Raw genomic sequence first — 24,117 nt, 5'->3', positions numbered from 1 at the left:
AACACTACCAATGTCAATGCCATTCTTGTATTACCATTGTTGTCATCAGGATCACCACCATCATCAGCAATACAATCATCACTATCACCAGCACCATGATTGTTATCATCACCATAATGACCTCTCATTACCTCACCATCACACTTCACCATTCTTCTCATCACTACAGTCATCACTCCCATCATCACTGTAGCAACCAGCATCTGCATCACCATCACCATAGCAACCACCATCTCGATTGTCATCACCATAGCAACCATCTCCATCATCATCACCACAGCAACCACATCATTCTAATCAGATACCATCATCAGCATTGTTATCATTGCTATCAATGTTATCACCACCTCTCCCACCATCAGTGTCACTAGTAACGCCACAATTTTCATTCTCATCACAACTCTTACAACCATTTATCACCACTTCCTCCATCACCAACTCCATCACCATCAGAAACCGCAGACCTGTATCTCGATTACAGCTACCCTTGCATTATCATTTCTATCACCGTCATCCTCCTCATCATCTGTTATTAAATGTTATTATTTCTGTAAAGCTGAAAGCCCTTGATCTGTGACCTCACTCATCTGCACTGTTCTTCACTGTTGCTGAGTTCACTTTTCCTACTTTACAGGTTGAGGGGGGCCTCAAAGAGGAGGAGGTACCTTGTTGAGAAATAGCCATGGAGTAAAACATGGAGGTTTTCATTTGGGCAATGAGGATTAGAGTCAAGGATCCCTAAACTTTGAAGATGAGTTTAGGAAAAAGGTCACTCTCTGAATCCATGTAAAGCAAATGAAACCAAGAGAAACTGCAAGGATATAGATTAGTCTGCTGTTAACAAAAGACCCCTAGTTCAGTGGCTTCAGCAAAATGGAAATCTCTCTCTCTGGCATGGCTGCTTAATGTTGGCAAGGACCCAGACATTCTATCATGTTTCTCCATCATCCCCAACATGCAGTTTCATGCAGTTAAAGAAAGATGACCAGTTTGTCTGTTGGGTCTGCTTTCCAAGCAATGGAAATGGAGTAAAGGGAAGAGAAGGTCTCTCTCCATCTCTCCATCTCCTTTATCTCCTTTAAAGGTGTTACTCTTGATTGGAAAAGAATGGGACCCTGCAACTTGGAATGGTGACAGGTGGGAGGAACCTGATGAAGCTGGGAACACTGAGTTTGTGAACTCTAATGAACCTTTTTTGCCAGAAGGAACAGCTTTCCCGTCCCCTGTAGTGGCAACATCCCCTCCCTGACCCGTGCTGCCATCAGCCTTTACACCTTTGTCTGAGGAGATTAACCCTGCACTGCCTGAGGCAACAGTGATGGCCTCACCTGAGGCAGTTGCCAGGCAAGGTAATGTTGTTTCTCCTCAGAAGCCACCCCCAACACCTCTGTTTGCTTCTAGACCTGTAACTAGACTGAAGTCCTGGTGGGCCGCTAGAGATGAGGTTGAGAGTGTGACCCATGAGGAGGTGCACTACACTCAAAAAGAACTGTTTGTGTTCTCCAGTTTATATAAACAGCAATCTGGAGAACATCCATGGGAGTGGATATTAAGGGTATGGGTAATGGTGGAAGGAACATAGAGTTGGATCAGGCTGAATTTATTGACTTGAGCCCACTAAGTAGGGACTCTGAATTTAATATTGCAGCTTGAGAAGCTCAAAGAGGTTCTGTTTGCTTGGTTAGCTGAACTATGGATTAAAAGATGGCCCACTGTGAGTTAGCTGGAGATGCCTATCTCCCTTGGCTTAATGTAGAGGAAGGGATCCAAAGGCTTGGGGATATGGGGATGGTGGAGAGGATTAGTCACTTCAGACCTACTCATCCCAGCTGGGAGGGTCCAGAAGATATACCCTTGACTAATGCCTTGTGAAATAGATTTGTAAGGGCAGCACCTGCATCTTTGGAGAACCCTGTAATTGCTCTTCTCTGTATGTCAGATCTAACAGTGGGAACTGCAGTCACTCAACTACAAAATTTAAATACAATGGGAATAACTGGATCCTGAGGTGGCAGGGGCCAAGTGGCAGCACTCAACTTTCAAAGGCAAGGTGGGTGTACCTACCACAGCAGAGGCAAAACGGCAATCAGAATAGTCTGACTCATGTAGAGCTCTGGCATAGGCTAATTAATCATGGTGTTCCTAGAAGTAAAATTGATAGGAAGCCTACTGCATTTCCACTTAAATTATGCAAGAAGAAAACTTCTAGGTCGAACGGACAAAAGGCTAATTTGAATTATAAAAACAGAGAATCATGGTCCCTCAATCAATTTCCCAACTTGATTTACAGACCCAGCCGGTTTATAGACCCAGAACCCCTTGAATGAAGGGGAGGCCAGGTCCCCTTGAGGAAGGACCCCACTACATTATCCACAATTTATTCAGTGAATCTTTCTCCCATCCTTTCCCAAGGAGACCTCTGGCCTTTTACCAGGGTAACTGTACACTGGGGAAAGGGAAATGATCAGACATTTTGGGGACTACTGGACACTGGCTCTGAGCTGACGTTGATTCTGTGGAACTGAAAATGTCATTATGGTCCTCCAGTTAAAGTAGGGGCTTATGGAGGTCAGGTAATTCATGGAGTTTTAGCTCACGTCTGACTTACGGTGGGTCCGGTGGGTCCCCGGACTCATCCTGTGGTCATTTCCCCAGTGCCAGACTGCATAATTAGTGTAGACACACTTAGCAGCTGACAGTACCCCCACATTGGCTCCCTGACTGGTAGGGTAAGGGCTATTATGGTGGGAAAAGCCAAATAGAAGCCATTAGAGCTGCCTCTACCTAGAAAAATAGTAAATAAAAAACAATATCACATCCCTGGAGGGATTGTGGAGATTAGTGCCACCATCAAGAACTTGAAAGATCCAGGGGTGGTGATTCCTACCACATCCCCATTCAACTCTCCCATTTGGCCTGTGCAGAAGACAGACGGATCTTGGAGAACGACAGTGGATTTTCGTAAACTTAACCAAGTGGTGACTCCAATTGCAGCTGCCATACCAGATGTGGTTTCATTGCTTGAGCAAATTAACAATCACCTGGTACCTGAGATGCAGCCATTGACTTGGCAAATGCCTTTTTCCCCATTCCTGTCCATAGGCTCACCAGAAGCAGTTTGCCTTCAACTGGCAAGGCCAGTAATATACCTTTACTGTCGTATCTCAGGGGTATATCAGCTCTTTGGCTTTGTGTCATAATCTTATTCGCAGAGACCTTGATCACTTTTCACTTCTGCAAGATATCACACTGGTCCATTACATTAATGACATTAGGCTAATTGGATCCAGTGAGCGAGAAGTAGCAAACACACTGGACTTATTGGTGAGACATTTGCGTGCCAGAGGATGGGAAATAAATCCGACTAAAATTCAGGGACCTTCTACCTCAGTAAAATTTCTATGGTTCCAGTGGTGTGAGGCCTGTCAAGATATTCCTTCTAAGGTAAAGGATAAGTTGCTGCATTTGGCCCCTCCTACAACCAAGAAAGAGGCACAATGCCTAGTAGGCCTATTTCGATTTTGGTGGCAACACATTCCTCATTTGGGTGTGTTACTCTGGCCCTTTGTCAAGTGAGCCGAAAGGCTACCAATTTTGAGTGGAGTCCAGACCAGGAGAAGGCTCTGCAACAGGTCCAGGCTGTGGTGCAAGCTGCTCTGACACTTGGGCCGTATGACCCAGCAGATCCAATGGTGCTTGAGGTGTCAGTGGCAGATAGGGATGCCATTTGGAGCCTTTGGCAGGCTCACATAGGTGAATCGCAGTGGATGCCTCTAGGATTTTAGAGCAAGGCCCTGCTATCTTCTAAGTTAACTACTCTCCTTTTGAGAAATAACTCTTGGCTTGTTACTGGGCTTTGATGGAAACTGAACGTTTGACTATGGGTCATCAAAGCACCATGTGACCTGAGCTGCGTATCATGAATTGGGTGCTTTCTGACCCATCAGGCTATAAAGCAGCATTCCATCATCAAATGGAGGTGGTGTATACGTGATCTGGCTCGAGTAGGTCCTGAAGACACAAGTAAGTTACATGAGGAAGTCACTTAAATGCCCATGGTCTCCACTCCTGTCACCCTGCCTTCTCTCCCCAAGGCTGAACTGATGGCCTCGTGGGGAGTTCCCTATGGTCAGTTGACAGAGGAGTGGAGACTAGGGTCTGATTCACAGATGGTTCTGCACGATATGCAGACATCACCAGAAAGTGGACAGCTGCAGCACTACAGCCATTTTCTAGGACATCCCTGAAGGGCAGCAGTGAAGGGAAATCTTCCCAGTGGGCAGAACTTTGAGCAGCACACCTGGTTGTACACTTTGCATGGAAGGAGAAATGGCCAGATGTGTGATTATGTACTAATTCATGGGCTGTAGCCAATGGTTTGGCTGGATGGTCAGGGACTTGGAAGAAGCATGATTGGAAAATTGATGACAAAGAAATTTGAGGAAGAGGTATGCAGATGGACCTCTCTGAGTGGTCAAAAACTGTGAAGATATTTGTATCCCATGTACATGCTCACCAACAAGTGATTTCAGTGGAAGAGGATTTTAATAATCAAGTGGATAGAATGACCCATTCTGTGGATACCACTCAACCTCTTTCCCCAGCCACCCCCGTCATCGCCCAAAGGGTCCATGAACAAAATGGCCATGGTGGCAGGGATGGAGGTTATGCATGGGCTCAGCAACATGGACTTCCACTTACCAAGGCTGACCTGCCTGGCTATGGCCACTGCTGAGTGTCCAATTTGCCAGCAGCAGAGACCAACACTGAGCCCTCGATATGGCAGCATTCCTTGGGGTGATCAGCCAGCTACCTCGTGGCAGGTTGACTATATTGGACCTCTTCCATCACAGAAAGGGCAGAGGTTTGTCCTCACTGGAATAGACACTTACTCTAGATATGGGTTTGCCTATCCTGCAGGCAGTGCTTCTGCCAAGACTACCATCCATGGACTCACAGAATGCCTTATCCACCATCATGGTATTCCATACAGCATTGCCTCTGACCAAGGCAATCACTTTATGGCTGAAGAAGTACAGCAGGCTTTTGCTAACATGGCAAAACCTCATTTCTACTAAAAATGCAAAAATTAAGCCAAGTGTGGTGGCTCACGCCTGTAATCCTAGCACTTTGAGAGGCCGAGGTGGGCAGATCACCTGAGGTCGGGAGTTTCAGACCAGCCTGGCCAACATGGTGAAACCCCATCCTCAGTGAAAATACAAAAATCAGCTTGGCGTGGTGGTAGGTGCCTGTAATCCCAGTTACTTGGGAGGCTGAGGCAGGAGAATCGCTTGAACTTTGGAGACAGATGTTACAGTGAGCCGAGGTCACACCACCGCACTCCAGCCTGGGCGACAGAGTAAGACTCTGTCTCAAAAAAAAAAAAAAAAAAAAAAAAGGTGGGGGGCTTGGAGAGGAAAGACTTGGGGCCAGGGGAATAGGGCCTGCCCCATTCCTCATGGTCTCAGTTTAATCCCCCTGGCTGCAGGGTCAGGCGAGGGGGGACATGGAATTAGGTCTCTACACCAAGTTTCAACTGCAGACACCCACCCGGCTCAGATAAGGACACTTGAGGCATGGGATTTACAAGCCAATGATAACTGGCCTAAAGTCACAGCATTTAATAATCATGATGAAATAACATTAACCACAGTAGGTATTAGTTATAAGCATGGCAAGTGAAATCTAGTTGTTTGTGCAGAAAAATTTTATTTAAAGGCTCTTACAAAGCCTCCCGAATTGTTGAGCATGGGGTTGGGGTTGACTGGAGAGTCACAGCTTCTGTGAGGTTATACTGCAGTAACAAAGAACTCCCCAAATCGCATTGATTTATATCAACAAAGGCCCTATTCCCCACTTATGTTACATGACTGCTAAAGATTGCTGGGGGTCACGTGAGACTCTGTTTCATGTGTCTTTGTTATTCCCAGATCCAAGATGGAAAATCCGTCTCTATTGAGGGTCTTCTCATGGGAGAGGAAAGAAAAAGCAGTGGTCAAGCCACATGGTGGCTCTCAAAGCTCCTGCTTGGATGTGGTATCTGTCATTCTGCCCACATGGCATTGGTTAAGGCAAGTCACGAGGCTGAGTTCCATATCATCGACAGAGAAGTGTCCTCCCAGAGGGAGTTGTCACCAGTCACATGACAATGGACGGGGCTGTCTAATCTTACAGGAATGGGAAGGGACTCGTTGGAGAAAAGGAAAACCCGTACCAGTCCCTCTAGCACTGATAGCTGGATTCTGGGGAGCACAGCTGCCATGTACATCAGTTACAAAGCCACTGAATGCCACAAATCATGCTTCATAGTAGCTCTCATTTGACTATATTTCATTTCTGCATTTCACAAATTATTTATTGAGTGCCTCCTGTGTCCTGGGTGACATTCTAGCACTGAGGATATAGCAGTCAATGCCTTTGCCCTCTTGAATATATATCTGGATACATATTACATATAAATTATATGTAAGTAAAAATATGTACATATTTGCCATCATGATTTGAAAAAATATTTACCCCAAATTTACTCTTAGTCTGTTCAAGTAGCTATAACAAAATACTTTAGACTGGGTAATTTATTCACAGTAGAAATTTATTTCTCATGGTTCCGGAGGGTGGGAAGTCCAAGACTGAGGTACCAGCAGATTGGCATCTGGTGAGGGCCCACTCTTTGTTTCCCAGATGGCACCTTCTAGCTACATCTTCACATGACTGAAAGGGCTAACAAGCTCCCTTGGGCCTCTTTTAAAAGGGTGCTGCTCACATGCACTTCATGACCAGTACCTCCCAGAGGCCCTATCTCTTAGTACCATTGCATCGGGGAGTAGGTTTCAACATATGAATTTCAGGGGACACAAACATTCAGACCATAGCACTGACTCATGAACAAAAAGCCTACTGTAATGATTTCACACAAAAATGGAGGCTAGACCATTTGGGTTGTGGGTGGCTACTGCAAGAAGACACATGAGTGTGAGTTGTATCTCAGTAGTTCTTCCAGGAGGTCTACATCCAATGTTCACAGTGTAATGTGTAACCACCACTATAGGCTCATTCTCTTTTCTCTCTCTCTCTCTTTTGTTTTTGAGACAGAGTCTCACTTTGTCACCCAGGCTAGAGTGCAATGGCATAATCTCGGCTCACTGCAACCTCCACCACCTGGGTTCAAGCTATTGTCCTGCCTCAGCCTCCTGAGTAGCTGGGATTACAGGTCCCAGCCACCATACCCGGCTAATTTTTGTATTTTTAGTAGATACGGGGTTTCACCATGTTGGCCAGGCTGGTCTCGAACTCCTGACCTCAAGTGATTCACTTGTCTTGGCCTTCCAAAATGCTGGGATTACAAGCTTGAGTCACTGTGCCTGGCCTACTATAGGCTCATTCTCATTATTAGGTGTAACTGTTGCCTAAGAAAGAGGAAGAGGCTGTGGAGGAAGCAGATGAGCCAGGAGACCTGGGAAATTTAAGCACTCATAGAAATATTTGGCAATGAAAGAAATGCACCGGTGAGCCTCCATTTGGCCATGTGTGACTCTGCATACTGTGCATATTTTTTTCATGAATAAGAAAGTAAAGAATGATTATAAAAGTGTTGTTGGTTCTGGAATACACCACCACATTTCCTGAGCACAACAGGTGTTTTCTAAAAACCTAGAAAAACAGATTAAGTGGTAGAGCAAAAACCATCATCTACCAAAGAGTCCCTAAGCTGGCAGACACACAAACCCACTAATGACTCCATTTAGGGTTGGGTAATTAGGCGATTGGTGTTTCAGATGCTCTCTATTATGCAGAAGTCCTCAGAGGATTGTAATACTGTGCATGTTTGTATGATATTGGATAAATCAATTGGGATTTTTGGATAGGTTAGTATTATGTCCTAAATGATTATGTCCCCTCTGATATTCACATATTAAAGCTCTAACCTTTAGTGTGGCTGTTTTTGGAAACGGCCTCTAGGGGGTAAAGATGGGGACCTGATCTGATAGGATTAGTGTGTTCATAAGAAAAGACACTGGAGCTCTTTCTCTCTCTCCACCATGTGAGGAAAAAAGAGAAAAGTCAGAATCAGAGGGTTACCTAAGGTTGTAAAACAGTTTATGCTGGAGCCAAAGTTAGAAAATGTCTTTGTGATTCCTTGTTCCATTGTCTTAACGAGGTGACTTAGTCCACCTGTACTGCTATAGCAAAATAACTGGGACTGCATAATTTCTAAATAATATAAATTGATTTCTCACGGTTCTAGAGGCTGGGAAGTCCAAAACCAATCCCTGGTGGATGCAGTGTCTGGCAAGGCCTGCTTCTCATAGATGGCACCATTTAGATGCCCTCACATGGCAGAAGGGATGGAAGGGCAAGAAGGGCTAAGCTGGTTCCCTCCAGTCCTTTTATAAGGTACAAATCCATTCATGAGGTTGGAGCCCTCATGATTTAGTCACTTTTCAAAAAGAAGTGATTACTACCTCTTACTACCACCAAGGTGGGGATTAAGTTTCAATATGAATCTTACAGGGGCTGCACATCCAAACCATAGCACTAGTATTTCAAACAGTGACATCACATGTTAGTATTGGCCCACTAGGAACATGTTTTAAGAAGCAGAAGCAACATATGTTATCTGCCAAGATCTCTCCCTTCCATTCTGCTAGAAGCCTTATTAGGGCCCCAAGTCTATGGTGTCAGTCCCAGATCCCAGTGTGGCCCTTTTATCACCAGCCCAGCCAGGAAGCCTGCAGGCTGTCTCTGGAGCCCAAGCACTTTGCTGGAAATGAAGAAAGAAGAAATGAAGAAAGAGCTAGAAAAAAGAAAACCTTCTACTTCACCAGGAGAGATCACCTTTATCCTGGATCTAAGAGGAATTTGCTTGCTGGGGTCTTTAGGTATCAGGTCACTGGGCCATATGATAAACTTTATCCATGACAGCAGTATTTAAAATAATGTTTTATCTGAGTTCTATTTCAAAAATTTCCAGGTTATGCCCTTAAAAGGACGAGAGGTTCAGGCGATGGGTTCATCAAACTCTTATAAGTCACCACTAAATAACTTACTGTAACCAAATACCACTTGCTCCCCCCAAAACCTATGGAAATAAAACATTTTTTAAAAACCCACACAAAACCCATGAAAATATAGCTAGAATGAAAAAAAAAAAAAAAAAAAAAAGGACAAGAGGCTGCCTTTTGCTTCCCCCCTCCCTGTCTTCCCTGAATTCCCACTGGCTAGAATGGAGATGTGATGGCTAGAGTTGAAGCAGCCATATTAGACCTCAAGGTAGCGCCAAATATTGAGGAGACCGAGCAATAAAGACAGGAGACAAGATTTCAACTGCATTCTCAGCTGCTGTCCACCAAACTAAATATTAACATAAGACAGAAGTTAACTTTGGCAGCATCATCACTATAACCACCACCACTACCACCATTGTCACCATCATCAATGTCATCAGTGTCACCACCAACACCATCAACATTCTCACCATTACCATTACAATCCACTATCAGCACCTTCACAATCACCACGACCATCTCTATCATGTTTGTCATCATCACCATCGTCATCCCCATCATCACTGCACCAACCAAAGTCATCATGAATGACATCATCAGCATCATCACTGCCATCTTCATCATCGTCATCACAATCATTATCAGCATCTTCATTACCATCAACAGCAGCTTTGCCATCACTATTCCCACCCATGAAATGACTCAGTCCACGGACTGTCAGGTCAGCATCCCAAAAAGAAATGATACCCATTAAGAAATACTGTTGCTGCTGCTCCTGCTACAGTTCTAACCACCACCACTGCTATTATTACTGTTGCTGTTACTACTACTGTTATTGTTGCTGGCAGTCAGCCCTCCATCCATATCTGTGGGTTCTGCATTCATGGCTTCAACCAACCACACAATAAAAATATTTGGCGACATAAATTCCACAAAATTGGCTGGGCGCAGTGGCCCAGCACTTTGGGAGGCCAAGGTGGGCAGATCACTTTAGGTCAGGAGTTCGAGATCAACCTGGAAAACATGGTGAAACCCTGTCTCTACCAAAAACTACAAAAATTAGCCGGGCATAGTGGCATGTGCCTGTAGTCCCAGCTACTCAGAAGGCTGAAGTGGGAGAATTGCTTGAACCTGGGAGGTGGAGGTTGCAGTGAGCCAATATCGCACCACTGAACTCCAGCCTGGATGACAGAGCGAGACCCTGTCAAAAAAAAAAAAAAAAAAATTCCACAAGATCCCAAAAAGCAAAACTTGAATTTTCCAAGTGCTGAGTACTACCTTCAACCCACGTGAATGAAGTGCTGTATAGTCATTGTATTAAATATTATAAGTAATCTAGAGATTATTTGAAGTATATGGGGGAATATGCATGGGTTATATATTAGTCAGGGTTCTCTTAGAGGGACAGAACTAATAGGATATATATACATATATGTGTGTATATATATATGTGTGTGTATATATATATTATATATATATAAAGGGAGGTTTATTAGGTATTAACTTAAACAATCACAAGGTCACACAATAGGCCACCTGCAAGCTGAGGAGCGAGTAGAGCCAGTCCAAGTCCCAAAACTGAAGAACCTGGAGTCCAATTTTAAAGGGCAGGAAGCATTCAGCATGGGAGAAAGATTCAGGCTGGGAGGCTAGGCCAGTGTCGTTGCTTCACGTTTTTCCACCTGCTTTATATTCTATGGAGGCTGATTAGATGGTGCCCACCTGATTAAGTGTGGGTCTGCCTTCAACACTCCACTGACTTGAATGTTAATCTCCTTTGGCAACACACTCACAGACAAAACCAGGATCAGTATCGCATCCTTCAATCCAATCAAGTTGATACTCAGTATTAACCGTCACAAGTCCACCCCTTGTCAACTTGAACCCGTACACATCTCCTGAGATCATACACAAAACATCACACATCATACATAATCTTCAAATAAAGACAATAGCGATGTCATAATTATGTCTAACATAATACAACTATCCTTCATACAACAGGAAACGCACCAATCCCCAACCCAAATACGATTACATAAAGTTAACAATACTTCAATGCTGATATGAATAAGTCAATAAATCTTATGTCACATGATGAAGGAAAAGGAAATAAAATGAAGATATTTTCTTAGTACAAGTGTATACATGCACAAACATGTTTTTAACAAAAGAAGGAGGAAATACTCATGACAATTACAGTCCTCGTTTCTGCAGTTGGTCATGTGGTCGTAGCTGGTATTGATGACTACGTTCTTCTACTACCCATTCTATATTCCCTTTGCCTTCAGCAAGCACCTCAGCAGGTTGTGTGTGTGTGTGTGTTTTTTTTTTTTTTTCCTGGTGGAGTGACCCAAACCTTCATTCCTGAAGGGCCTGGGTCATTTGTAGTCCTATCTGGATTGGACTGTTGTAGTTTCCCATTGACCTTAATCACAGTGCTTGGTAATACTAAGAGATGCCCTAATGGATCTCCTGTGTTCCATGCATACTCTTCCTTACCTCTGGTGTGGAGTAGTAGACTGATTTCATCTTGATTTTCTGGGTCAATCACCCCAGCCAACACTGTAACTTCCTTCTTAACCTGTTGACTTAAAGGTAGGAGGAGCCCAAAGTGTCCAGGTGGCAATCTTAACTTCCAGTTTAATGAAATCGTTGTTGTGTCTCTTGGTGACAGCATTCCTCCCTCTGGAACTAAGACCTCTAGGCCAGCAGAATGTAATGTTGTGGAAACAGGAAGCAAAAGTTTTGCTAGTGGGATCACTAGGGGTGATGGTAAATGGTGCCATTTCTAGTTCCACCCCTTGATTCCTGGACCCATTAATCCTGGCTATGGGAGAAACAGTACCATATATTGGATGCTGATTCAGAGCATACATGGCCTTCTGGAGAACTTTGCCCCAGCCCTGCAAAGTACTGTCACCTAGTTGGTGCTGTAATTGTGACTTCAAAAGTCCACTCCACCATTCTATCAATCCAGCTGCTTCAAGATAATAGGGAACAGGGTAAAACCAGTGAATTCCATGAGCGTGAGCCCATTGCTGTATTTCTTTTTTTTTTTTTTTTTTTTTTTTTTTTTTGAGATAGAGTCTCACTCACTCTGCTACCCAGGCTGGAGTGCAGTGGTGTGGTCTCAGCTCACTGCAAGTTCCGCCTCCCGGGTTCATGCCATTCTCCTGCCTCAGCCTCCCGAGTAGCTGGGACTACAGGCACCTGCCACCATGCCCGGCTAATTTTTTGTATTTTTGGTAGAGATGGGGTTTCACTGTGTTAGCCAGGATAGTCTTGATCTCCTGACCTTACGATCCACCCACCTCGACCTCCCAAAGTGCTGGGATTACAGGTGTGAGCCACCGCACTTGGCTTAATTTTTGCATTTTTAGTAGAGATGAGGTTTTGCCATGTTAGCCAGATTGGTCTTGAACTCCTGACCTCAGAAGATCTGCCTTCCTCGGCCTCTCGAAGCTCTGGGATTATGATTACAGGCGTGAGGCACCATGCCAGCTGAATTTTTTTTTTTTTTTTTTTTGAGATGGAGTTTCACTCTGTTTCTTGGGCTGGAGCGCAGTGGGAGTGATCTCGGCTCACTGCAGCCTCTGCCTCCCAGGTTCAAGCAATTCTCCTGCCTCAGTCTCCCGAGTAGCTAAGATTACAGGCTCATGCCACCACACCCGGCTAATTTTTGTATTTTTAGTAAAGACAGGGTTTCACCATGTTGGCCAGACTGTTCTTGAACTCCGGACCTCAGGTGATCCGCCTGCCTCAGCCTCCCAAAGTGCTGGGATTACAGGCATGAGCCATCGCGCCCGGCCTTCAAACCACTCTTAATTGACCACACTGAGCGCTGTGGTGGACACCAGAGGGCGATAAACGCTCATTTTGGAGAGAAGATGAGGTTTTTGGTTTTATTTTATTTTTTTCTCCTCTTTCTCTTCATTTCTGTTGGTAAAAGGAATGACTCGGACACAACTAACTAGTTCATCTTATAGCCCTAAAGTAGCAAATATTGTCTGTGCATTGCCTGCAGCCTAAGCAGTGAGGAAACAAACCCAGACAGGTGAAAGTCACATGTGCCCAAAGCCACATGCTTGAAAGTTATCAGAGCCAGGACTTGAGCTAAACCATGTCTCACAGAGGAGGACAGTGCAAACATGGCAGCTTTCACAGGGATCATCCTGGAAAGAAAGGAAGAAAACAGTGTGGTGTCCCTGTCTTCCTGCTAAGGTCTGTGTGGCCCTGCCAGCTACTCAGAATGCTCTCAATATGAACGTGAATTCAGCCAGTATTGCTCCCCGGATTGCAAATTCAGTTGCCCATGGGAACCAGGCAGGTCACAGAAATGAGGGAAGCAGGCTAGATGAGCCACAGGCGCAGTGGGGACTGTAGCCAGCTGGAGGGTGTATGTCACAACTGAAGAGGTCAGCCACAACTCAGGTCCATCTGCTGTGGGCCCCATCAGAAGGCACAGCAGGAGGCTCAGATGTCCCCCTATCCCTATACATCTAAAAATCAACATAAAATTCCCCAATTTTTAAATGCTGGCCACAAATTCAAAACTTTTTCAACTCAACTCACTAAGCCTTGGCCTTCTCAACTGTATAAGGGAGAGAATGAATGTCTACACCATCAGCTTCTCGGGCCACAAGTGTGTTCTTTTAGATCTCAGGCCTAGATTCAGGGAAAGATCTCCCAACTGATTTTGTGCAACTCCACTGAAGAACAGGTATGAGAGTTCACCTTCCGGCAGCACCTCCTCATCTGTCTCAGGGGCTTATGAGTGCAGGCGTACATTGCTTTTTATTACACTTTGCGGATACTGTGTTTTTTTACAAACTGAAGGTTTGTGGCAACTGAACTGAGCAAGTTTATCAGTGCCATTTTTCCAACAGTATGCACTCACTTTGTGTCAGAATTTTGGATCAACCGTTTTTTTTTTTTTTTTTTTTGAGACTGAATCTCTCGCCCTGTTTCCCAGAATGCAGTGGTGTACTCTCGGTTCACTGCAACCTCTACCTCCTGGGTTCAACCAATTCTCGTGCCTCAGCCTCCTGAGTAACTGGGATTACAGGCGCCCACCACCACGCCCAGCTAATTTTTGTATTTTTAGTAGAGACAGGGTTTCATCATGTTGGCCAGGGTAGTCTCGTATTCCACACCTCAGGTGATCCATCCACCTCAGCCTCCCAAAGTGCTGGGATCACAGGCATGAGCCACCGTGCCTGGCCAGGATCAACATTTTAAAAATAAGGTATGCACATTTTTTAGACATGCTATTGAATACTTAATAGGCTATGGTGGAGTGTAAACATAACTTTTACATGCATTGGGAAACCAATGCAAATTGTGTCTCACTTTATTGCAATAATTCACTTTAGCGTGGTGGTCTGGAAAGGAACCTGCAACAGCTCCAAGGTGTGCTTCTATCTGGACACTCTGAAGAAGCACTGCCCAGAGAAGTCCCCTTTCTTCTGCTTTGCTATTCCAACAATCCCTCCCTAAGGGCATGGCTGATGGTCTCCAATGTGATCTGCTGGGGTTCAAGGAGAAAATAATAGGACTGCTTTCTGTTTATTTTTTAGATATATATATAATATTTTAAATAATTATCTTTTAAAATTTTTGTTTTTTGGCTGGGTGCGGTGGCTCACACCTGTAATCCCAGCATTATGGGAGGCCGAGGTGGGTGGATTACCTGAGGTCAGGAATTCAAGACCAGCCTGGCCAACATGGTGAAACCCCATCTCTACTAAAAATACAAAAAAATTAGCTGGGTGTGGTGGCACACACCTGTAATTCCAGTTACTTGGGAGGCTGAGGCAGGAGAATTGCTCCAATCCAGGAAGCAGAGGTTGCAGTGAGCCAAGACTGCACCACTGCACTCCAGCCTGGGCGACAGAGTGAGACTCTGTCTCAAATAATAATAATAATAGTAAATAAAATAAAATATTTGTCTTTGCACATTGTTCATAATATGTAAAACGGCTAATAAAATAGTACATACATATCTACTATAAATAAATGACATATATTGGGATGTAGGCCCAACATATATTTGGGGTACCCAACCCCTACCATGGGATTAAGCTGATGCCTAAAAAGAAAAATAAACAGGTGGAACAGGGAATTGTGGATGGGGAGGAGGGGACATGATTTAATAGTTTCAAAGACTTACCCAAGTGCCACAGTTGTAAGATAAATATAAATAAGCTTTAGAATATGTAAAGTGCTACACAAATCCTAGTTATCAAATTAGTTAAATATATTTAAATTAGTCATTTTACAGCTTACTTTTAAAAAGATGGCTGCCATTATTAGTGTCGTAGTTGCTATGGCAAGATGGCAATGTGCAGGGGCCAAAAGCCCCCTGAGGCCAGGGCTGGCTGGGAGTAACCCCTGGACCTTCAGATGTAGTAGGTGGCAGGGCAGGATTTGAGTAGGGGCCTCACTGATCTTTTTGAAATGATTGAGACAGGAACAAATCAATGGCTCAGTCTCTTCTGTGGGAACTCAGCCCCTGTCCCCAGCTACAACCCAGTTATAATGGGCTTAGGGTTCCGAGCCGGTTTAAGTGGTTTGGAGAAAAAATAAAGGCCGGTGGTCCTGCTGAGCCCATTCAAATGCAGGAATGACTGCATTTAGAAAGTGCTATTAACCACTTCCTGACCTGAGACTCAGCAAGAGGACAGAGGATGGGACGGAGTTATGCCACGCAAGCATTGGAGCCCAGCTTTCTGGGGCCAGCCTTCTTTCTGTAAGCAGGAAGCAAGGTCCCTTCAAGGCCCTGGGGAACCTCCTTGACCCAGTGCGAGGTTTGCGATTCAGTGTTGGGCGCTCACTGGGTCCCAACTTGGGCCTTTCCCCTAGGGCTCAATTTCAGGAACTAAAAATTGGGTTAGCTATATATAAGCTGCAACTTCACTTTCCGCCATCACTGGTTAGTTGTATGACTTTAGCATCTGTGTGCTCCATTTCCACATCTTGGGAATGGGCCTCATAATGGTATGTGCCTCATTGGGTTGTTGCTATCAGGATTAAATGAGTGCAACTTTTAAGTCTATAACTTTAAGGAAACTGTGCAGGTTGAGGGAGGGAGGTGCTAACTCTATTCTGAGGACTCTTGAAGAAAGATCTTAAGACATCCAATTACTAGGCCAGGCGTGGTGGCTCACGCCTGTAATCCCAGCACTTTGGGAGGCCAAGGCAAGCGGATGACGAGGTCACGAGATCGAGATCATCCTGGCTAACATGGTGAAACCCCGTCTCACAAAAAAATTAGCCAGGTGTGGTGGCATGCACCTGTAGTCCCAGCTGCTCAGGAGGCTGAGGCAGGAGAAACACTTGAACCTGGGAGGTGGAGGTTGCAGTGAGCCGAGACCACGCCACTGCACTCCAGCCTGAGCAACAGAATGCAACTCCATCGCAAAAAAAAAAAAATCCAAGTACTCAAGACTAATTGTCCACTGCTGAACTTCTTATTCGTTTGTGCACAAATGCTTGTGTGATACATATTGCATACCGTTTTTCAAAACAATCAGTTGAGTTTGAACTCTCAGCTCCCAAGCTCCCATCAGGGAAACTCTCCTCCAGTCATTCTGAGGACTCGCTTGGGGCAGATAGTATTTTTCACAGATGGCTGCGACAATATCTCCTTTCTTGAAAATTCTTCTAGAATTTCGTTACCCCCTGGTTAAGAAAGAGACTATGTACCCTGCTCTTGAATCAGGTAAGCCTTGGTAACTGCTTCTACTAATAGGATGCAAAGGAAGTGATCCTAGGTGACTTCTAAGGCTAGGTCACAAAATGCCATGCACTTCTAAGTGGGTCTTTGTTTGTCCTAGAAAACCAGCAGCCTAATTATGAGGAAGCTCAAGTCCACAGCTCTGGCTGACCTCCCAGCTGGCAGCTAGTGCCAACTTGCTAGGTGTGTGAGTGCACCATCTTGAAAATGGATCTCTAACCTCCAATTGAACCAGCTGACATTGCATAGAGCAGAGATAAGCCTTTGCTGCTCAGCCCACCCCAAACTGCAGGTTTATGGGCAAAATAAATGAGTGGGATGGTTTGTTACATAACAGTAGGAAACAGATACTCCCACTTATTCTCTTTACCTTCCTCCACCAGAGTTGTGCAAAAGTCTTGGGGCCTTAACCTAGGCCCAGACACCAACAGGGAACTGGCCCCCATGTTCTTGCCTACAACTTCTTCGAAGTCTCCTGCTCAGCTGTTCCTCTTCCACCTTTGGGGTGAGGGAATCTTCTGAGAGTCTGGGAATCCTATAGCCATACCTCTCTGAGGTCTTGCCATGCCACCATCTTCCCCACCTCCAAGTTGGCCATAGATATCTTCTCTCAAGGCTTTCTAGGGTGGTTCTTCTAAACCCTTTTCCCACCTCCAGAACTCCTGGCTCCACCTCTAGAATGGGCTAAAGAATTTCCAGAGGTGGAGTCTCTCACTAGAAGTGTCTGTGCTCTCTGCCTGGCAAAATGTCCAAGGTGAGTCATGACAAAGCCTGCCTTCTGCTGGAAGAGAGGAGATAGCAACAATGCTGAGGGAGCCAACCCCATGTGATATTTCAGTGAATGACTCTGCTATGGTTTGAATGTACTGGAAACTGAATCCCCATATTCATATGTTGATGGTATTTGGGGGTAGGGCCTTTGGGAGGATTAGATAAGGTCATCAGGATAGGGCCCTCATGATGAGGACTGGTGGCTTTATAATAGGAGGAAGAGAGACCTGAGGTGGCATGCTCTTGCCCTCTCACCATGTGATGAGGCAGTAAGAAGGCTTTCACCAGATGTAGCCTCTCGACCTTGGACTTCCCGGGCTCCAGAACTACATGAAATAAAATTCTTTTATCAATTACCCAGCCTATGGTATTGTAGTATAGCAACAGAAAATGGACTAAGTTAGACTCAGATGCACATCTACTCAACAACTGTCCCTTAAGCTTCTGGACATGTGCTAGAAGCTGGGGAGACAAGGCCAAATGGCAGTGTCACCATAGACCTGGACAAGAGGGCACCTGTGGTCACCCAGAGCCCACACCTGACCTTGATCATGCTTTGGGTGTTTAAAAACCTAGACCACCTAATCCGCCCAAGCTGGTTTTTTTGTTTTGTTTTGTTGAGACAAGGTCTTGCTCTGTTGCCCAGCTGGAGTGCAGTGGTGCAATCTCAGCTTACTGCAACCTTCACCTCCCTGGCTCAAGCGATCCTCCCACCCCAGCCTCCTGAGTAACTGGGACCACAGGCGTCTGCCACCACGCCTAGCTAATTTTTGTAGTTTTTGTAGAGACAAGGTTTCATCCTGTTGCCCAGGCTGGTCTTGGCCCCTGAGCTCTTCAATCCTCCTGCCTCAGCCTCCCAAAGGGCTGGGATTTCAGGTGTGAGCCACTGTGCCCAGCCCCCCAGTCAGTTTAAGGTTTACAAAGCTGCCTGCCCAGGTCCATCCTCCTGAGGATACATCCTGTCCCTGGAGCGTGCACCCATAGAGAGGTAACCAAGAGGTGGCTCTAGGCAAGGCGTGTGGGCAGAGTTTGGGTATGTGGGCTGGAGTGCCCACATGCCTGAGTCCTAGGCCACTTGTGACATAGGACAGAGATGGGGTGGGAAAAGAAGTGGAGTGGGTGGGCTGAGGGCTAGGGCCAGGCTATCCTCCCGCACTGCCATGTTCTTGCATACAATTCTAAAGAGTCCAATAATTCTAAATTTGAACATGGTCTTCCTGGTCATTAGAAAGAACATTTGTCAAGGCAGGAAAATACACATTTTATTTCACAGTCTGTTAAATGTTTGGATACAAGGTATCTGGTCCTTGATTTGCACTCTTGGGCTTTCCGTGTTTGGGTAGGTCAGCATAACAGGACCAGTGCCCCAGGCCCTGCACTCCTACAGGGAGACACTCTTCTGTGGGGCTCAGACAATGACAGGGAGTATGGCAGAGATTCCAGAAGCTGCCTGAAGACTGCTCTCAGTGTCACCACAGCTGCCTCTATCTCTAACCAGGAGTGGCAGGGCAGCAAGGGATAGCAGATGGGACTAATATGAGGGAATGTCTTCATGGGAGAAGGGGACAGTGAGGGGATCCAGCTGTTTTGCCAATGGCCAGTCCCATCTGTCGTGCTGGAGCCCTATTAACTTCAGCAGGGATGGCACTAGGTTCAAGAGGCTGAAGGAGAGACCAGAGCCAGCAACTGGGACATGGGGGTTTATTGGGAAGCTTACACACAGGAATGGCAGGTGGCAGTGGGCTGGAAAGGAGAACTGTACAGTCCCATGGCAGGCTGGGCAAGAGAGCCACAACCGCTTACAAAAAGGATACAGTTTATACATCATTCTCACTTAGCACCCTCCCCCTAACAACCTCCACCTGATAACTTTCATTTGGCCCCAAAGAACCTTGAACCCCTGTACAGCCTGCATTCCACAGGATGGGCCAGGGTTCAAATGTTCCTCACAGATAAGGAATGAATCTCCAGGTTGGTCACTCCCGAGTTCCTTAGCTCAAAAGTCCAAACACACATTTGGGTGCATCTGCCATACAGGACCATTCTCAGGGTATGCTTAAGTCAAGTTATCACTGTCAGGAGCATCTGTCATACACCATCACAAACACCCCCACCTCGGAGGGACGGGGTGTGGAGTAGGGTGGAATAGGAGGATATTTTATGCCCATTTTGCATGGGCTGGGTAGGGTAGGGAATCTGAAACCCAGCCCAAGACAGAATGGCACAGTGGTTCTCAGAGTGTGGTCCCCGGACCAGCATCCACATCACCTAGGAGCTTGTTAGGATCTGAACCACTAGCAGGATAGAGGGTGTCTCTCTGCGGGTAGGACACGCTGCTGGGTTTAAAGGATTCCCCAGCCTCACTCCTCTGACTTGGTGTGGGAATTCTATGGAGACTTTTTGCTGAAAAAGAGAACATTTTCTGTGCATGTACGGCATTCAGATGGTGGGCCAAATACTTCATGAATGCTGTCACATGTAATCTTCAACAGCCGCCGTCAAGATCGGCATGATTGTTATGGCTCTTTTTATTATTATTCCCTGTTTAAGGGCTCATCCCAGAGAGGTTAAGTATCTTGCCTTGTCCTGGGGTTAAAAAGCAACCAGGAAGCTACCTAGGTCTGTGTGATTCTCAGACCACTCTAACTTCTTTACAATTTCTCAACAGTGGTTCATGCTTGAATGTGATTCAGAATCACCTGGAGGCCGTATTCAAACCAATTGTCCCACAGTTTTCCATTCAGTAGGTTGGGATAGGGCTTCAAAATCCACATTCCTAACAAGTTCCCAGATGATGTTGCTCCTGGTTCAAGGACCACGCTGTGAGAACTACACTGCTGGGCTGGGATCCAGCTCCCGCCCCTACTCCACCCAGACAAAGCGCTCATAATCATACCCTCCCACAATGGTGTGTTGTGAGATGCCAATGTGATAATGGAAGTGAAAGAGCTTCGTCAGCTGCCCAGATGAATGCCCCTGGTCATTAACCAGTTAATCTGCCTGAAGCTAGTCCCCCGGAGGCTGGGGGGGCGCAGAAGGCTGGGACACAGGGTGGGCACCGCAGCCATCTAGAGAATTCTTGCAGCGCACCTCAATTCTGGGTCACTTTTTTTTCAGGGAGAAAGCCAGCTTTGAGGGCTTAGGCCCGCAGTCCTTCCTGCCACTCTTCTCAACCCACACCTCCTCCCTCACCTCAGGCAGCTGCTGGGCACTGCCCCAGCACTGGCTGGCCTGGGCTACTTCCCCAGGGGCCAGTCCAGGCAAGCTGGGGCAGCTCAAGCCTGTGACTCAGGACCTGAGGCTGAATCCCGCTCACGCCCGCCTCCATGATATTCAGAGGCCGTGACTTCCCTTCTGTGAGCCTTAAACTGCACATTAGTAAAATAGGCGCAACGAGAGTACCCATGAGTTGTGGGAATTCAAGGACTAGAACTTTATACAGCGCTTGGCATAGAGCCTGGCCCCTGGCAAGGATTCAATCAATGGTAGTCAGTATTTTCAAAAAGTGCCTGGGCCCAGGCCGCCTCCTGATAGAGGCCCCGACTTGGAACACAAACCGCTCCCACGCCGTTCCCCGGCTGCACCCGGATACACCCGCCCTGGAATGCCAGCGTGGGGGCCCCAGGGCTACCCGCCCGGAGCTGAGAGGGGCAGGGCAGGCCAGGATTAGGAAGGCGCTGAGCCGGGGCTGGGGCGGGGAGGGGCGTGGCCTCACCCTACTAAGGCCGAGGGATGGGGTGGGCACGAAAGAGAAAGTGAAGGAGGCAGGGGCGCTGGGAGGGCCCGGGAGACCGGGAAGGACGAGGTAGGCGGGAGCTGGGCGGGACCGTTAGGCAGCGCCGTGAGTGGGCAGGGCTGGAGCGGCGCTGGCTTCATCCCCTGTGTAACCTGGGGGCGGGGCTGCCGGGATAGAAGAGAGAAGCCGTAGCGGGGCGGGGAGAGGGGCGGGGCCTCAACTCCAGCAGGGCCCGGCGGCGGGGCTGGTCAGGGTAGGGCCATAGCGGGCGGGGCCTGGCCGGCGGGAGCGCACCGCCTTCGCAAAGGGCTCGGGGGCGGGGTCGGCGGAGGGGCGCCGAGGGGGCGTGTCCCCGGGGGGCGGGGCCTGCCGAGTCCGCGGCGTTCCCCGGCTGCAGCCAGGAGGGGGCCGAGGAGTGACTGAGCCCAGGGCTGCGCAGTCCGACACTGACTGGGGCACAAGCGGGCGACGCTGGGCCTGCAGCGCGGAGCAGAAAGCAGAACCAGCAGGTGAGCAAGGGGGCAGCAGGCCGGGGGAGCCTGCCCGACAACCAGAGGCAAAGTTAGTTTGACCCCCTCTTCTGCGGTCCGTCTCGGACAGCTTTCCTCGGAACTAGTGACAGGTCGGGGCAGCTGGTGGGTGAAAAGGAGCTTTAGCCCCCAGTCCTGAACCCCCAGTTCTCACACTCGGGCTTGCACCAGCTGCGTGATCCTGGGTCCGTCCCTCCACCCGGCTCTGGACCTCCCAGGTTCCAGCAGGAGGAAGTGAACCAGATTAATTCTACGCGGCCGTTGCCCTTTCTCACTTAAAACGCCGGAAGGTGAGAGCTGGCAGGTGAGCGCAGGCTGCAGGTCGCCACAGGTGTTCCCATCGCATTGCCCTCTGCAGTTTCTCTCCCTGCAAAATGGGACTAAGAGAAGCGAATTGCTTTAAAGAGTGCACTGGTTCCTCGGTTGGGGCTCGTAACCCATGAACTCTGGGGAACAGGAGGCCAAAGCAAGGAGGTTCCATTTCCCGCCTCACCTGCTTCCCACAATTTCTGACAGTTCAGCTGAGTCGGACCCCCTAAGACTTCAAGTTGGAAACGCAGTGGGGCTTTTCCAGGTGAGCTGGCCTGAGCAGGGGGTTGGAAACGGGAACAGTTCTTACACTGGTGACTGGGGAAGAGAAGAGAAAACGCCACCAATCCTTGTGCCCAGGGTCAAGCCCAGGGCCCCAGTGGCTCTTGCAGCATACTCAGGGTTAATTTCTTGGCTGACAGGTTCTGTTCCTGGTGGCCGTGGGTGCTCTGTGCTGGGCCCCAGTAGTGGGGCAGCCTAGTTCTGTGGTCAAGGGCCTGGGCTTTGGGATCAAACTGATTTGGATTCCATTCCCCCTCCAAACTTCAGTTTCCTCACCTGTAAAACAGGGATAATGGCAACATCCAATGGCAGGAGCAAGCACTAAATAGAATACTGTGTATACACTACTTAGCAAGGCGCCAGGAAACCAGTGAGACCTCCGTCCGTGACAGCTGCTTTGATGCGGATGGGCAGGTGATGGGCTTGCTTCCTATGCGGAATAAGCCTTTTTTTTTTTTTTTTTTTTTTTTTTTTTTTTTTTTTTTTGGAGAGATGGGGTTGGCTACAGCCCCTCCTGACCTTGTGAGAGCCAGAAATTGCCACCTGCTACCAACATCACTCTATTTAAGGGATGAGGACTGTGTCATCTGGAACAAAGAGTGGCTGAGTTTTCTGTAATGTTGCTTGAGGTTGGTGAGTGTTGAGTTAAATACGTCTAAAAATGTTTACTGAGCACCTACTATATGCTAGAGAGAGCTAGAGGTACAGAGGTGAACTAGCCAGACCTGACTTGCTGACAATGAGGGCTCCCCCATCCCTACCATGTCCCTGTAGAGAGGATCAGTCACACCCAGGGCTTATGACCAGATGAGATTTCATGGGTCTGTGCTGCCCTAGTGGCTGGAATCCAGCTATACCATTGCACACTTGGCTTGGGATGGAGGCGAGGGGCAATGTGGGCACCTGATATGTAAGCAGGGTTGGGCACCGAAGGACACTGAAGGTGCTGCATTATGTTGGCTCCCTGCATCTTCTGGGAGATAAGCTGTACAGTATGGAACAAACTGGAAAGTGCTGTGGGACAGAGATGGATTGGCGGCTGCGCTGTGTGCAGGAGACCGTGTGTGTATGTAGGGCAGGGGGAGGTGTTCAGAAGAGTGAGACACTTGAGAAGCCAGGGCAGGGGGTGGGGGTAAGGAGGCTTCCTGGAGGGGGTGAGACTTGAATAGGACTTTCTGCCTGGGCTCCTGGTCCTGGTTTGGCTTGGATCAACATAGGACCACAGTCTCCCCAAGCACTGAAGTGGCATAAACTGGAGTTTGGTATGGTGGGGAGGGAGAGGGTCTGGTAGGTGGTGCCTGAGGTGGGGAGGAGGAGACGTTCATTTCAACAGAGCCTACCTAGTGAGCCTTAAAAGAAAGCCCTCGCCATCACCACCTCCCCTTCCCACTGGATGAATGACAAGCAACCACATAAGGCTTGCGCCCTCAGGTTGCTTACCATCCAGGAAGGGGCTTACACAAGAATACCAGTGACTCTGATGCAAGATAAATGAAAAAAGGATTAGAGGGATCTTCAGAGCCTTACAGAGTGGGAAGATTTCGGCACCCAGAATGAAGATGGTGTCTTGGGGAGAGGAAAATGCCTAGGCAGAGGCAGGGAGGTCAACCTGTCCTGAGAAGTCTCAAGAAACTGCTAGGTTGCTCATTCTGGCTGAAGTTTGGGACTGTGCGGGGATACACAGTGGGACCAGTAGGTGGAATCAGCTTACAGAGGGCCTTGAATGCCAGGGTAAGAACTTTGGAT

General features: G+C 47.4%; 1 protein-coding gene across 5 annotated transcripts in view; it reads left to right on the top strand.

Moving 5' to 3' along the window:
- The first annotated feature begins 21,660 nt into the window (after positions 1–21,660).
- Positions 21,661–24,117, top strand: part of CD82 (CD82 molecule) — a 55,924-nt gene continuing 53,467 nt past the window's right edge. For 3 of the 5 annotated variants that reach the window (XM_045371692.2, XM_005578126.4, XM_005578127.4), the window contains exon 1: positions 21,661–21,759. The gene's annotated coding sequence lies outside the window, so the exon portion shown is untranslated. Of the gene's footprint in view, positions 21,760–22,296; positions 22,355–24,117 lie in introns of all 5 variants that reach the window. The other 2 variants (XM_015434879.3, XM_045371690.2) reach the window with 1 other exon arrangement.

The sequence above is a fragment of the Macaca fascicularis genome, chromosome 14 (assembly GCF_037993035.2).
Source record: "Macaca fascicularis isolate 582-1 chromosome 14, T2T-MFA8v1.1".
NCBI lineage: Eukaryota > Metazoa > Chordata > Mammalia > Primates > Cercopithecidae > Macaca > Macaca fascicularis.
This window is presented reverse-complemented; position numbering and strand designations above follow the sequence as displayed.